This window comes from Sander lucioperca, chromosome 14 (assembly GCF_008315115.2).
Source record: "Sander lucioperca isolate FBNREF2018 chromosome 14, SLUC_FBN_1.2, whole genome shotgun sequence".
In the NCBI taxonomy this organism is placed as follows: domain Eukaryota; kingdom Metazoa; phylum Chordata; class Actinopteri; order Perciformes; family Percidae; genus Sander; species Sander lucioperca.
In genome coordinates this window covers 9,591,459-9,608,390 of record NC_050186.1, presented here as the reverse complement: position 1 = coordinate 9,608,390, position 16,932 = coordinate 9,591,459, and the positions used below count along the sequence as shown (strand labels likewise).

The 16,932-nt window shown below is 40.5% G+C and overlaps 1 pseudogene; it reads left to right on the top strand.

Moving 5' to 3' along the window:
• Nucleotides 1-3,649: 3,649 nt before the first annotated feature.
• LOC116041806 lies at nucleotides 3,650-5,526 on the top strand (annotated as a pseudogene).
• Nucleotides 5,527-16,932: the final 11,406 nt, after the last annotated feature.

The window sequence follows — 16,932 nt, the reverse complement described above, 5'->3', positions numbered from 1 at the left end:
CGATCCCAATTTGTTAATATTAACGATAAACCATCCAAATACGCTAAAGTTAGCCATGGCGTTCCTCAAGGCTCAGTGCTTGGACCAATTCTATTCTCTTTATATATGCTTCCTCTAGGCAATATTATTAGGAAACACTCAATTAACTTTCACTGTTACGCAGACGACACCCAATTATATCTGTCAATCAAGCCAGACGAAAGCGGTCAGTTAGCTAAACTTCAAGCGTGCATTAAAGATATAAAATCCTGGATGACCCACAATTTTCTGATGTTGAACTCAAACAAAACGGAAGTTATTGTGCTGGGACCCAAGCACCACCGAACTTCATTATCTAAATATATAGCTACCCTAGATGGTATTGCCCTGGCCTCCAGCACTACTGTCAGAAATCTAGGAGTCATTTTTGACCAGGATCTATCCTTTAACGCCCACTTAAAACAAACCTCAAGAACAGCCTTTTTCCATCTTCGTAACATTGCCAAAATCAGGAACATCCTGTCTCAAAACGATGCTGAAAAACTAGTCCATGCATTCGTAACTTCCCGGCTGGACTACTGTAATTCTTTACTATCAGGCTGCTCAAATAAGTCCCTCAAGACCCTCCAGCTGATCCAGAATGCTGCAGCACGTGTTCTGACAAGAACTAACAAAAGAGATCACATTTCTCCTGTATTAGCTTCTCTGCATTGGCTTCCTGTAAAATCCAGGATTGAATTTAAAATCCTTCTCCTGACCTACAAAGCACTAAATGGTCAAGCACCATCATACATAGAAGAGCTTTTAGTACCTTATTGTCCCACTAGAGCACTGCGCTCCCAGAACTCAGAGCTACTTGTGGTTCCTAGAGTCTCTAAAAGTAGAATCGGAGCCAGAGCCTTCAGCTACCAGGCCCCTCTCCTGTGGAACCAGCTCCCAACTTGGGTTCGGGGGGCTGACACCGTAGCCACATTTAAGAATAAACTGAAAACCATCATCTTTGATAAAGCTTATAGTTAGGGAGTGAGGAGTTGCAGCATAGTAGAGTAGAGTAGAGGGAGGCAGGAAGTACAAGCCCGTTCCGGCAGGGGAGAGTACGAGCCCGGTCCAGGGCCCCTCTCTTTAGCCTGCCTCTCTTAGTTATACTATTATAACTCTAGACTGCTGTGGGAAGCTCCTTCCAAGGACACAATGAGCCGCTCCCTCTTCTCTCTTTTCACTTGTCTCCTTTTGTGTGCATCTTAGTCCCAGAAATGCCTGTTACTAACCTAGCTCTGGGGAGTTTTCTCCCCGGAGTCCCTTTGTTTCTTCTTCACCCAGAACATCGCCTTGGAATTGGGTGGCACCTACACCGGGGTCCTGGGTGCAGCTGACGCTATGGACTTACTACACCCTGCTACGCTCTGCGTTTCCCCGCAGTGTCCGACTGCGTCCTGCCGCGTCCAACCGCGTCCACCCAGGCTGCTGTGCCACACTACACCCCGTAACGCCCTGCTGTGCCCTACTATGACATGAACTACTATGACTACCATTGTGATCACTGCTTCACTATCTTTATTATGACTATTATTGCCACCATTCACCACTCCCCCAACTGGTGCCGTCAGACACCGCCTACCAAGAGTCTGGGTCTGTCCGAGGTTTCTTCCTAACAAAAAAAGGGAGTTTTTCCTTGCCACTGTCGCTATAGCTACTGCTAATGCTTGCTCTTGAGGCAACCACTGTAATAGTTGGGGCTTCGTAAAGTACAGAGTTTGGTCTAGACCTACTCTATCTGTAAAGTGTCTCGAGATATCTCTTGTTATGATTTGATACTATAAATAAAATTGAATTGAATTGAATTGAATTGAATTGAATTGAATTGAATTGAATTGAATTGAATTGAACAAAATAGGTTATAAGTGACAGAATGGGATGAATTACAAAAAGATGTTAGAAGTCTTAAAACTCATTGTTGATTAGAAAAAGATGTCAAAGGACATCCCATAATGTTGCAGCAAACAGTGAAGAAACGCAACAATCAGCTCTCAGCAACAAACATGGAGACTTAATAAGTAAAAGAGTTAAAACACAGAATTTAACCCTTAAATGACTTCTGTTTATTTCAGTTTACACAACTCAGCAGAGTCTCCATACCAACCATAAATATAATCAAACCAAAGTCCAACGATGGTCACTTCAGAGGGGAATATCACCCATAATGCTTTGCAGTTGCCCTTGTGGCTTTTGGCAATGTAACACACACACACACACACACACACACACACACACACACACACACACACACACACACACACACACACACAGACACACACACATACACACAGACACACACACACACTCAAACAGACACACACACACACACACACACACACACACACACACACACACACACGCACACAGACACATCGCTCAAACACACACACACACACACACACACAAACACACACTCACTCAAAGAGTTAAAACACAGAATTTAACCCTGAAATGACATCTGTTTATTTCAGTTTACACAATTCAGCAGAGTCTCCATAACAACCACAGTCCAACGATGGTCACTTCAGAGGGAGAATATCACCCATCATGCTTTGCAGTTATGCCCTTGTGGCTTTTGGCAATGTAACACACACACACACACACACACACACACACACACACAGTTAGTTTTAGTGTAATATTCATTGACTCGTTTTCAGAGGCGAATTCTCCGTTTGCGTGTAAACGAAGGGCACAAACAAAGGGAAATGTCTTGAAAAGTTTTTCAAAATAACCATGTATGTGTGGGCCTAAATCTATTTCTCCCAAGGAGATGTTGATCCCATTTACCGGAGCTATTTGCACTACATTACAAGACATTTCAGATAATAGAATGACTAAACATCTGTACATCATTTGGCAAAACATGATAGTTGCCATGGAAATATCTAATTGTTCTTCAATTGTCTTTATCATTCTGAAACCAGAACACTTTAGATTATACACTATTGAAACGCTCTCACTTTCGTATACACTGTTGAAATTCTTTTAACATACAACTTAAACGCCCTTATATACACTATTGAAACGTTCTCATACACACTACTGAGAAGCTCTCACACACACTACTAAACGCTCTCATATACACTATTACAATTATTTTAACACACTACTTAAACACTCTCACATACACTATTGAAATGCTCTTTAAAGTCTGTGTAATATTCATTGACTCAGTGCAGAGAGGAAATGTTGGCTGTAAAAAGCAACAAGTGATAGAAAACTCTGCTCATTTCTCTGTGACGGAGCAGTTTTAGTGAGGAAAGTTGAAAGGACAGAGACTGACTGACTCTAAACATGAACACTGTACTTTGTGATGTTTCAGGAGGAAAAGTGCCTCAGTTATACTCTCATATCAGTTTCACATTTTCTCCGTCAGCTTTGTATGAAACCCTGGAATGAAGACAGGAAGAAAAGACTTTGTTCATGTTTGTTTATTCATCATGTAAAGCTTCAGTTTGTTCACACATCCCATCAGTATGTCAGTAAAATAAAAAAAAGACATAAAGACCTTTTATGTATTGAATGATTGTAATATTATACACATACATAAAATGTGAACGGTTGCATTAGGACATATTTTTGACATAGCCTACTATGTATTGGGACATGCTAAATCTTTTCCTGGCATACTAATGGTAGTATGGGCGTTGCAACACCAAGCACTCCTCTTTTAGGAATGAAGCTAAACTTGATAACTCCTCCTAAACACATGCTGTTGTTACATCAGAGCTCAGACTAGTTTCACTTCTCAGGAAGTGAGACTCAGACAGTCGTTGTCACTGAGCGAGAGGTGAAATGGCGCAGAAAGGAGTTCAGCTGGACCAGGAAACTATTTCTTGTTCCATCTGTCTGGATCTACTGAAGGATCCGGTGACTACTCCCTGTGGACACAGCTACTGCATGAACTGTATTAAAAGCCACTGGGATGTAGAGGATTGTAAGTACAGCTACAGCTGTCCTCAGTGCAGGAAGACGTTCACGCCGAGGCCTGTCCTGCTGAAAAACACCATGTTAGCAGTTTTAGTGGAGGAGCTGAAGAAGACTGGACTCCAAGCTGCTCCTGCTGATCACTGCTATGCTGGAGCTGAAGATGTGGCCTGTGATTTCTGCACCGGGAGAAAACTCAAAGCACACAAGTCCTGTCTGCAATGTCTGGCTTCTTTCTGTGAGAATCACCTTCAGTTTCATTATGAATAAGAGATATTCAAGAAACACAAGCTGGTGGAGCCGTCCAAGAAGCTCCAGGAGAACATCTGCTCTCGTCATGATGATGTGATGAAGATTTTCTGTCGTACTGATCAGCAGCTTATCTGTTATCTCTGCTCTGTGGAGGAACATAAAGGCCACGACACAGTCTCAGCTGCAGCAGAGAGAGCTGAGAGGCAGAGAGAGCTCGAGGGGAGTCGACAAAACATCCAGCAGAGAATCCAGGACAGAGAGAAAGATGTGAAGCTGCTTCAACAGCAGGCGGAGGCCATCGATCGCTCTGCTGATAAAGCAGTGGAGGACAGCGAGAAGATCTTCACTGAGCTGATCCGTCTCCTGGAGAAAAGAAGCTCTGATGTGAAGCAGCAGGTCAGATCCCAGCAGAAAAGAGAAGTGAGTCGAGTCAAAGAGCTTCAGGAGAAGCTGGAGCAGGAGATCACTGAGCTGAAGAGGAAAGACGCTGAGCTGAAGAAGCTCTCACACACAGAGGATCACAACCAGTTTCTACACAACTACCCCTCACTGTCACCACTCAGCCAATCTACATCCAGCATCCATATCCGTCCTCTGAGCTGCTTTGAAGACGTGACAGCGGCTGTGTCAGAAGTCAGAGATAAACTACAGGACGTTCTGAGAGAGAAGAGGACAAACGTCTCACTGACAGGGACTGAAGTGGACGTTTTACTGCCACAACCAGAGCCCAAGACCAGAGCTGAATTCTTAAAATATTCACGTGAAATCACACTGGATCCAAACACAGTAAACACATGGCTGTTATTATCTGAGGGGAACAGGAAAGCAACATTAATGAGTCAAAAACAGTCTTATTCTAGTCACCCAGACAGATTCATTTACTGGTTTCAGGTCCTGAGTAGAGAGAGTCTGACTGGACGTTGTTACTGGGAGGTGGAGAGGAGAGCGAGAGTTTATGTAGCAGTCACATACAAGAATATCAGCAGAGCAGGGGGGTCAGATGAATGTTTATTTGGACGAAATGACAAATCTTGGGCGTTAGATTGTAACAACAACAGTTATACATTTTGGTCCAACAATGTAGAAACTCCTGTCTCAGGTCCTGAGTCCTCCAGAGTAGGAGTGTACCTGGATCACAGTGCAGGTATTCTGTCCTTCTACAGCGTCTCTGAAACCATGACTCTCCTCCACAGAGTCCAGACCACATTCACTCAGCCGCTCTATGCTGGACTTTGGTTTTATTTTTTGTCTTCTGGAGACTCTGCTGAGTTGTGTAAACTGAAATAGACAGAAGTCATTTAAGGGTTAAATTCTGTGTTTTAACTCTTTGACTTATTTAGTCTCCATGTTTGTTGCTGAGAGCTGATTGTTGTGGTGTTTCTTCACTGCACAGTGATCATTCACTGTCATTCAAACATTATGGGATCTTTTTGTTTTGTATTTTTGGGCACAGACCGATGTGTTATTTAATGGATGTAGATAATGAGTTCCATTTGGTTTTCTTCTCTCCTTTATTTAAAGTGGCTATATGTAACTTTCAGTTTGTGTTGTTTGAAACACTACCACTTTGGACAAAAGCTGTAGTGTTTGTTAGCGAGGCGAACATCAGGAAATATTGTTAAGTGTGAGCTGCAAGGTTTGTAGTGCAATATCCCATTTACATTCATTGAATTATAGGCCAAAACGCGTCTGCGTTGACTATAGCGCCCCCTAATGACCAATCTTCACCAAATTTAGTACAGAGCCTCAGAGTAGCATACCAAACAATCATCACAAGTTTTATGTTGATAGCATATATGGTGGCAGAGAAATTGCAATTGCAACTGTTCCATTTACATGCATTGAGCAAAACGCATCTATATTGATTATAGCGCCCCCTAATGGCTGATCTTTGATAAATTCGGTACAGAGCATCGGAGTGGTATGTCGAACAATTAAACCAATTTTTGCGGTAATAGCAATTAATTCGGCCGAGATATGCTAAAGTTCGTGTTTGGCAGCTAGTTTGGTTGTAAATTGCGCATACTTTAACTTTAGAGTATAAGTTACAGATGCATCGTTGCATTTCAAGTGTTGCATACAGTAACTTAGCCTACTTTGGATGTATCATGAGATAAACTGGGTATCACTGTCACTGTGTCACGAGCCAAAGCATTAAGAGATTGTTGTAGCAACCAACGTAATAATAACTTAGATTAATATAGCGCATTATATGAAACTACACAGATGCTTTACACAAGTAACGTTACAGGGTGACAAGGGAAAAGAAAGTAGGCCAACACAAACACGGAGTAAAAGGGATAAAAACGTCCGTGCTAAAGGGAAGAAGGACGTCATTTAATGTTGGCTACTGACGTACAACCACATTGCACAATCTAAAGTTATTTCATGAATGAACTAGACATATTACATACTTGAGGGCCAATTCGGGGTCGGTTTTGAATAATTTACAATAATAAATTACTATAATAGTCACAATAAAGATAATGGAACTATGACTAGAAATAGTACTTGTAGCAATTCATTGCGTAGCTGCAGGGTGTTACAGGGCGTTACAGGGCGTTACAGGGCATAGCAGGGTGTAACAGGGCGTTACAGGGTGTAGCAGAGCGTAGCAGGGCATTACAGGGTGTAGCAGGGCATAGCAGGGTGTAGCAGGGCATAGCAGGGTGTAGCAGGGCATAGCAGGGCGCGGAGCAGGACCACGTCGACAGCTGCAACCGTTTTACTTTCCCTCTTATCTTTTAGTTGTTCTTCTTTTAATCTCCTTTCCTGTGATGGTCCCGTCCCAGTATCAATCATAACTACAGCAGATAACTTCTAAAATAACATTAAAATACAATTAGGCCTATTTATAGAAATCTCCTGCTACCTTTAACCTGGCTGGAAACAATAACACTGGCTTCTCCGGTGTTACAATGAAATGTGTGACTGTAGCGCCATCTACCTGCCGTAAATCATTCTGTGACTTAGCGGGAAATATCGAACCCAGGCAGATGTCTTACTAAAAACTATATAAAAATAGCGTTCTTTTCACTGTCAGTCTCGTTTGCTGTTACAGGTCATTTAAGATCATTGTATGAAAAATGAGCTTTAGAAACATTAAAAAGTTACATATAGTCACTTCAATGAACAGCGTGATGCTTTAAGTCAAATAAAAACAGATATTGATTTTGTAAATATGGATGATGCTCAAAGACTGAGGGCCAGATGTACATACATTTGCAAATGTAGCGTTACAAATTTTATTAAATTATTAAAATTGTGCTATGATTTTGCTCTAATTCATTAGGAAAGTTGTCTTGGTTGTCTGACGTGGTACCATGGTAACAACAGCCACCAGGGTGTGGTGATGTTCTGTCTCCTGTAAGATTACGTGTCGTTACGTCATCCACACGCGACAGCAGTCGGTGGCAGACAGGCAGTCAGCAGCTGCTTTCAATTTCCTACACAAAAGTCAGCTCTATAGCCTAGTTTCTTAAAATATGGAAACTATTATACTAATATAGTGTTTTTAAATGATCAGAGATACCTTTCTACGTGTAGACAGTAAGCATGACGTAAAGAAATGGAGACATAGAGATAGATAGATTTAAATAAACTACACACAAAAAATAAGGAAATTTGTGTTTGTACACTATTTCGTTGTAACAATGCTTCTTGGCAATGCGTCTTATACCATTGGAAAGCCTGATTATTTCCATTTTAAATTATCTTAAATTTGTAAGAGAGCTGAGTATGTGGGTCAGTAGCATGTGGAAGAACCATACACAGCCACAACAGCCTGGCACCTCCTCCTCATGCTGGTCACCAGCCTGGTCAAACACTGCTGTGGGATGGCATCCCATTCTTCAACCAGCATTTATCGCAAGTCAGCCAACGTGGTTGTGTTGGTCACTCTGGCGCCAACAGCACGCCCAAGCTGATCCCACAAGTTTTCAATGGGGTTGAGGTCAGGACTGCTGGAAGGTCCTTCCATCCTCTCCACTCCCACATTCTGGAGGTAGTCTCTGATAAACCCGCTCTGTGGGGATGAGCGTTGTCATCTTGGAGGATAGGGTTTGGTCCCAGACTGTGGAGATATGGGATTGCCACTGATTGCAATAGCAACAGCAAAGAAAAGCTGTTTGGCATTGTCAGAGACCATTTTTCATGGGCGCAACCCAAATACTCAGCTCTCTTACAAATGTGGCACCATTTAAAATGGAAATAATCAGGCTTTCCAATGGTATAAGATGTATTGGAAAGAATCATTGTTACAACAAAGACATAATCTACCAAACACAAATGTACTTATTTTTTGTGCACAGTTTAGTCTGAGCTCTGATCTAAAAATAGCAGTGATACGCTGTTGTACTTCCCCAGCATGTTGGTTACATCCATCTGCAAACTGTAGCTCTGAAGGGGAGGGAACAAGGAAATATGTGCACAGAGTGGAGCTGGCTGTGTTTGGGAGGAGGAAGAGGAGGGAGGGGTTATCAAGCTTTGTTGATTCCTGGAAGAGGAGCACTTTGAGAGAGATACTGGGTGTGTTACAATGCCCATACTACCATTAGTATGACAGGGAAATATTTAATATGACCCAATACATAGTATATCAAATGCAGTGCACCAAAAATATGTCCTAATGTATCCGGTTGCATTTTGCAGCATGCAATCCAGCGTGCTTTTCACAATCCTCTGTGCAGCATATCTGAGCAAGAGGCTCAAAGTTCAAGCTGCGATGTTATCACAGAGTTTGATGTCCCGACTGTCTGCAGACTGTACTGCAGGCAACAGTACTACTTAGTAAGAGCAGCTGCAGTTTGTGCTAAAGCGTCTCGGACAGTGGAGTATATTTTAGACAATTTTGCGTTTGTGTAGTGAACTTTGTGAAGGACCTCGTACTGGATTAGGCCATGATGAGCACATATGGAGGAAGAATGGACCATAGCCAGAGCAAGGTCCCATTGTTTGTCTGTTATAGTCATGCTCAGGTTGCCCTCCCACGCAGCTTTTGACAGAGTATGAGGGTTCGCGGAGGCCGATCCTAATGAATCGTACAGTACAGAAACGCATTTCTTACGGTTGGGGTCTGTCGCCAGGAGGGAGTCAGTCAGGATTTCATGGGGGGGGGGGTTAGGGAAGTGGGGGAATGTCTTCTTAACAAAGTCTTTGTGTGACTTTGGCAAATTATAAAGGGAAGAGAGCTCTGTGAAGGACGCAAATATGCCATCCTTGTATAGGTCCTTAACACTGATGATGCCATTACTGGACAGGCCCTAAATGCCAAGTCTGACCTCGAAGGTGTAAAGACATGGTTTTTAAGCAGTGGGGTCAAGACAGAAGGACCTTGTAAACCTGAGTTTTTCCTATACTGACTCCAGATCTTAAGCGAGAGGGATACAATCGGGTATGTGCCCACAGATCATAGATGGCGCCGCATACGGTAGCCTCGGTGTGTTGGTGTGCGCTGTTTTGTTTTGTTTTGTTTTGTTTTAACTCTGTTTTTTGCGATGGAACCCAGAGCTCTTTCACCAGAGAAGAGCTCCTGAACTTCAGGGGAACAACACCAGAGGACTTATCTCCTACCTTTCTTCTTCCTACACTGAAAATTTTGGACATTCTTGTCAAAGGTGCGCTCACCACGAGGAGAGGGAAACGGGCCGGAGCACTTGTGCGTCTTCACCAGCGACTAGTCTGAGCTCTGATCTAAAAACAGCATGTGTTTGGGAGGAGTTATCAAGTTTAGCTTCATTCCTGGACGAGGAGCAGTTCGAGAGCGATAATGGGTGTGTTGCAATGCCCATACTACCATTAGTATAACAGGAAAACATTTTTGTAAGTACTAATTGTATGCAGACTGTACTGCAGGCAACAAATGACATTTTTGTAATATTTGGAGTGCCTATTCTAGTGGGTGCACTTACACTACCACTACACTTATAATAATTGCAAAAGGGTTCTCAACTGTTGTAGAAGGAAGTGGCTGATCTTTAATACAATATCTACATTGATCATTATCAGCAACCATTCATCCAATGTTCCATAGGCCCATTCTGTTTACTAATCTGATATCATTTTAAAAGGCTAACTGAGAAAACATTGGAGAACCCTTTTGCAATTATGTAAGCACATAATGTAATCTGAAAACTGCTGCCCTGATTAAAAAAAACAATGCAACTGATCTCAGCTGGTATTCTGTCTGGAATGGAAATTTCTAAGTGACCCCAAACTTTTGACCGGTAGTGTATATGTATAAATAGTATTGTCAGCAGTAATTGATCTATCTAATTGTAATGATGTCTGTAGAAACTAAGTGGCTTCAGGAGAAGAAAGAGGAGACTTGGCAGCTTGCTGCGAGGTTGCCGTTTTGTTTGCTGTTATTTTGCCTAAGTTTAATATTGTTTTTGTATTTTGGTTTGACTATATTTTGATGTCATTTTTGTTAATAAAGACACAAACTGTGAACTTGAAAAGCCTCCTCTCCAGTCTTCAATCGTGACACAGGGTTTTACAGTCAGTACCACTTCAGGGAAAGAGTCATACATTCACAGACATAATTAATAACAGTGATTATCTACAGCACAGTGGATATTTTAGCAGTTTTATCGTTTCTGTGTTATTAATCTGTTTCTGCTGTAAATTACTTAAGGCGAGACACTACAGGTGAATAGGCTAAAATTTTTAAATAATAGATATCTCCAAGAAACTTCCTCAGTTGATTACTTACACAAGTATATAAAAAAAATGTATTACAAGTTTTTGAAATGTTTATGTTTAATTATGCAAATTAGGCATTTTCTCATTAAATATGCGCGATTTTGCATATATTTTCGGTAGATAGATCTGAACATATGATAAAGCCAGGTGCAAAATTATTTTTTCATTTTGTTTACACACAAGATGAAAACAAAATTACAGAAGGATTTCAGGATATCTGCTTTCATTACCTAGGTAATCAAAATATACTGTCCATAGCCCTAAAATAGCGATTTTCGCCATGTTTTTTAGCTTAAAATGTCACATAAATCAGGGCAGGAATGATTTATTAACAAATCCCTCTGTAAATATCTTCAGAATACTACTAAGTGTATAACTGGAAAGTTTGGTGTACATAGGTGCTACATAGGCTGAGATGTTTCTACTGGAGAATGACAAAAAACTCATTTTGAGAAAACGGCATTTAAAGATTTAAATAGTGGAATTTAATACATTTCTATTGGAAAAATTGCTCAAAAACAGAATAAATGCTCAGGCCCTTATTGATAATAATATAGAATATTTCAAGCTCATGAAAATTGATTATTTAATAAAATGGCAGGCATATAAGGCCTACAACTGCAGTAACTCAATGAATTAACATTGGCGTATCATGCACAAAGTTGCAGACAAAACTCACGCTGGACAGTTGTATGGACACAGAACAAGACCAACAATAGATGTCACAGCTTTTTTAAAGTCTAACTGTCCATTCCAGCACCATATGTATTTTAGCTGTGCTTGGACTCTTGCACCTATGTTTTACACTGGCAGCTGTGACGGTCTCAGCTTTTGAGATCCTGAGCATATCAGTTTCTCTCATTGAATTGACCGTCACACTGTGCTCTGAAGCCACAACTTCTCCATAACAGAAAGCATGGCAGAGGCACCTTCATGGCCATACTTGCTGCTGCTCCAGCTTACTTTTCCCACAAAACAGTCCCCTCAGTCAGCTGATGGTGAAGATAACTAACCAGAACCAGTCCCCTCAGTCAGCTGATGGTGAAGATAACTAACCAGAACCAGTCCCCTCAGTCAGCTGATGGTGAAGATAACTAACCAGAACCAGTCCCCTCAGTCAGCTGATGGTGAAGATAACTAACCAGAACCAGTCCTCTCAGTCAGCTGATGGTGAAGATAACTAACCAGAACCAGTCCTCTCAGTCAGCTGATGGTGAAGATAACTAACCAGAACCAGTCCTCTCAGTCAGCTGATGGTGAAGATAACTAACCAGAACCAGTCCTCTCAGTCAGCTGATGGTGAAGATAACTAACCAGGCTCCCATCAGCACTGGTTCATAACACAACAGAACAAAACTAATTATGACTCATTCAAAAGACCAATATTTAGAACATTGGAGAAAGCAAACAAAGTAGACTAAATTATTATTTGACAGATTATCTTCACACTGTCAGAGATACAAAGAAGAGACGGATCCTGACTAAATACAGTCTCAGTGACCACCAGCTGGGTCAGACAGAGATGCACTTCCTCCTCCACGGGGAAAAACTATCTTCACTAAGAGAATTACACTTTGAAAAAATAGCCAAAAAAAGTTAACACCAGAAGAGAAGCTGGTAGTTCTCCTAGGAGAGGTGACAGCAGCTCCACTGACAGCTACATATGGATCTGCCTGCTACAGCCTGAGGGACTCACACCACTTAGGATCCCAAAATAACAGATTTGTTTAGTAGCCTATTATATAGTAATTATATTATACAAAACTGTAACTGTTGTGTAATGTAATTGTTTTGTAATATAGTGTGTTGTATCGCGATCAGTACAGTGTGGTACATATGTGACAAATATTTAATATATGACATGTAGGCTATGACTTTCTGTAAAGAGAGAGTCTGATTACCTCCGCTGTCTGAACACTCCTGTTTTCTGAACGATAGTTTAAACATCGACGTACTATGTGAAGTCATTTCATCATCTGCTGTCTTAGTTTGTGATCCCCTGTGTCTTGTTGCTAATAACAACTGTTTTCGTCTTCTCTGAGGTGATTTTCGGCCGTTTTCGACGCATTTCTTTCAACATTTTGAGCTACCGCGGAAATGTCAGAGCGCGTCACGTGACGATTCTGAACGAATCACGTTGTCAGAAATTGGCATCAGCCAATGAGATTGCGCATTTTGAGTTAAATCCCCCCTTTTACTTTCACGATTGGTTGCTGATAAAAAGGAAATGACCATATTTGGATCTGACAGCATTGTACAGGAGAAAGAGAGCTTTCCAACGGTATATGTGATGACAGGGTGCAGACAGCGATCGCGGAGCAGCGAGATGATTTAGAACGCCAACTTTTGTTGAAATTAGGAGAAATCTACCGACGCAAACAGACAAAGTGTAGTAAAATAAAGACCTAAATGTGTATTTCGGACTTTATTTCACCACAAGTCTGAAAGAAGACATGTTATTGAAGACAAATAGCCCAAAATCTCAAAATTGACCAGTGAAAAAAAAACGATGTTTTTGCCTGCCGTGTCTCGCCTTAAAGCAGCCATATTATGCTCATTTTCAGGTTCATAATTGTATTTTAAGGTTGTACCAGAATAGGTTTACATGGTTTAATTTTCAAAAAACACAATATTTTTATTGTACTGCACAGCTCTCTCTCGCTGCTGCAGATCCTCTTTTCAGCTGGTCTCTGTTTTAGCTACAGAGTGAGACCTCTTTTCTTCTTCTTCTTCTGTACTATCTTTGATTGCACTCGCACATGCGCAGTAGCTCAGATGTAGATCATGTCAGCTAGCTAGCTCCATAGACAGTAAAAGAGGCTGTTTCTACAACTTCAGTCAGTTACAAGGCAGGATTAGCTGGGAGACTTCTAAATGAGGGCGCACATGGAAGTAGTTCTTTTGTAGATTATGGTGAACTTGTGTGTGTTGTAGCAGTGCTTTGCTATTGAGAACGAGGTAGCATGCTAGCGTTAGCATGCTAGCGTTAGCTAATGCTAGCGTTAGCTAATGCTGCGAGCTAATGGTTGCGGTTAGCCTGCTCGTTTCGGCTTGTGACGTCACAAGCCGTGCCGATTTTGAACAGCTCACCCAGAGACTGAAGGCAGGACACATTCAGAAACTGTATCTCACTCTAAACAGCATGGATGGATTTTTATCAAAGTTTGTATGTGTGTGGAAGCACCAGAGATACAACATAACACCCCAAATCCCAGAAAAAGTGATTTTTTCATAATATGGGAATTATATTTCTCTGCTTTTATTGTGAAAGTCAGGTGCTTATTTTAGAAGAGCCTTATACTTTTATAAAGTTCCCGTGAACCGTGTATATTTATATTTGTGTTACTGTACTTTTTACAATATTACATTTATCTGACTGCTGTTGTAGGTAGTTACTTTACTGATCATACGTTTATACATGAATATAATAATATGAATATAGATATAGAAGTTGTCGTTGGTAATAACTAAGTTTGTCTATTTCTTACTGTGCTGGGCCATCGAATACGAGCGGCCAAAGCGAGCTTTAAAAAAGCATCGAAATGCTGCAATTTAGAGAAGTTTTACTTTTTTTAATAAAAAATTACTCAAACTGATTCATTGATTATCAAAATAGTTGACCATTAACTTAATAGTTGACGACTTATCGGTTAATCTTTGCAGCTCTAGTTTTAGATTCAAAGGTTCCCAGAGTATTCCTCGGTGATTAAACATGTTTTGGGAGGACGCTGAAGTCCAGACACTAAATACAGGTTGCAGAGTGAGAACATCCATAAACCTGTCAAGAGAAGTGGAGTTACCCATCGAGTTACTCAGTTTACACGGAAACGTGCAAACGTAGTTTTAAAAAATCTCCACTCTGGCCGGAGGTTTTAGAAAGACTCGTTTTCAGAGGCGAATTCTCCGTTTGCGTGTAAACGAAGGGCACAAACAAAGGGAAATGTCTTGAAAAGTTTTTCAAAATAACCATGTATGTGTGGGCCTAAATCTATTTCTCCCAAGGAGATGTTGATCCCATTTACCGGAGCTATTTGCACTACATTACAAGGCATTTCAGATAATAGAATGACTAAACATCTGTACATCATTTGGCAAAACATGATAGTTGCCATGGAAATATCTAATTGTTCTTCAATTGTCTTTATCATTCTGAAACCAGAACACTTTAGATTATACACTATTGAAACGCTTTCACTTTCGTATACACTGTTGAAATTCTTTTAACATACAACTTAAACGCCCTTATATACACGCTTTCACACACACTACTGAGAAGCTCTCACACACACTACTAAACGCTCTCATATACACTATTACAATTATTTTAACACACTACTTAAACACTCTCACATACACTATTGAAATGCTCTTTTAAGTCTGTGTAATATTCATTGACTCAGTGCAGAGAGGAAATGTTGGCTGTAAAAACCAACAAGTGATAGAAAACTCTGCTCATTTCTCTGTGACGGAGCAGTTTTAGTGAGGAAAGTTGAAAGGACAGAGACTGACTGACTCTAAACATGAACACTGTACTTTGTGATGTTTCAGGAGGAAAAGGGCCTCAGTTATACTCTCATATCAGTTTCACATTTTCTCCCTCAGCTTTGTATGAAACCCTGGAATGAAGACAGGAAGAAAATATTTTGTTAATGTTAGTTTATTCATCATGTAAAGGACGTGTCAAACTCAAGGCCCGTAGGTTTTGATCCAGCCCGCATTTCAATTTAGGTTCACATTAAATTTTCACTTTTTCCAAAGTTTTTGGTGCTTTTATTTTATTTGTTTTACATTTTTTGTGCTTTTTTGACATTTTTGATGGTGGTTTATGTGCTTTTTTCAATGCTTTAGGCACTTTTTTTATGTTTTGGGGGCTTTACTCAATGTTTTGCCACTTTTTCTGAAGTTTTTGGAGCTTTTCACAATGTTGTTGTCACTTTCTGATGTTTTTGTCACTTTTTCAGACAATTTTTCAAACTTTTTTGGTGCTTTACTCAACGTATTTGTCGCTGGCTGAGGAACTTTTTTGCCAAACTTTTTTGGGGCTTTATGAGACCCAAAATGTAAGTGAGAAGACTACAGTATATGAGAATGCAATAATACAGTCAAAATATTTGACTTTTTCTCTTAAATAAACACATGTCAATAATCTCTGCATGTCTGGCCCATGATGTGATTCTCATCTTCCAGTCTGGCCCTCTGGGAAACTGAGTTTGACACCCCTGATGTAAAGCTTCAGTTTGTTCACACATCCCATCAGTAAAGTCTGTTCAAAGACTCTTGTTCAATGATTTCATCAACACATTCACTTCATCCACACAATCACTTAGTTTGAACCAGAATCTCAGCTGTGTAAAACAGAAGAATGAGTTATTGATTATGATTATGATAACAACATTTGGTCCGCCAAACAAATAAATGTAAATCTAGATTTCTTTACAAATGTCCACAAAGAGAACAAAGTGTGTAGGATAAAGGAGGTCTGGTGCTTTCTCTCTGCAGAGCCATGCAGTGGAAGAGAAACTAAATACACTTTTAGTTTGATTTGATTTCTGGGTCACACCAAACATTTGGCCCGTCCCACATGGAATTACAAGACACCGCTATTTAACAGACATCTTCCTGTCCCACAGATACATAACGTGGAGAAATACATGAATAACAAACAACAGCTAATGTCTACAGATCATCTCGGTGAAGAGCTTTTTTTTCTCTTCTCTCAGGCTTTCTCAAGAATGTGAACAGCCTTTCATCTCTTTGCGCATCATCCATATTTACAAAATCAATATCTGTTTTAATCTGACTAAAACAAAGCATCACGCTCTTCATAATAAAGGACAGTAGAAAACAAAATGGAGCTCATTTTCTATGTTCATTTAAACAATACATCAATCTGTGCACAAAAAACAATTTTTAAACAAAACTAAAAGATGTTAAAGGACATCCCATAATGTTTGATTGACAGCTGATCTCTGTGCAGTGAAGAAACGTCACAACAATCAGCTCTCAGCAACAAACATGGAGACTAAATAAGTC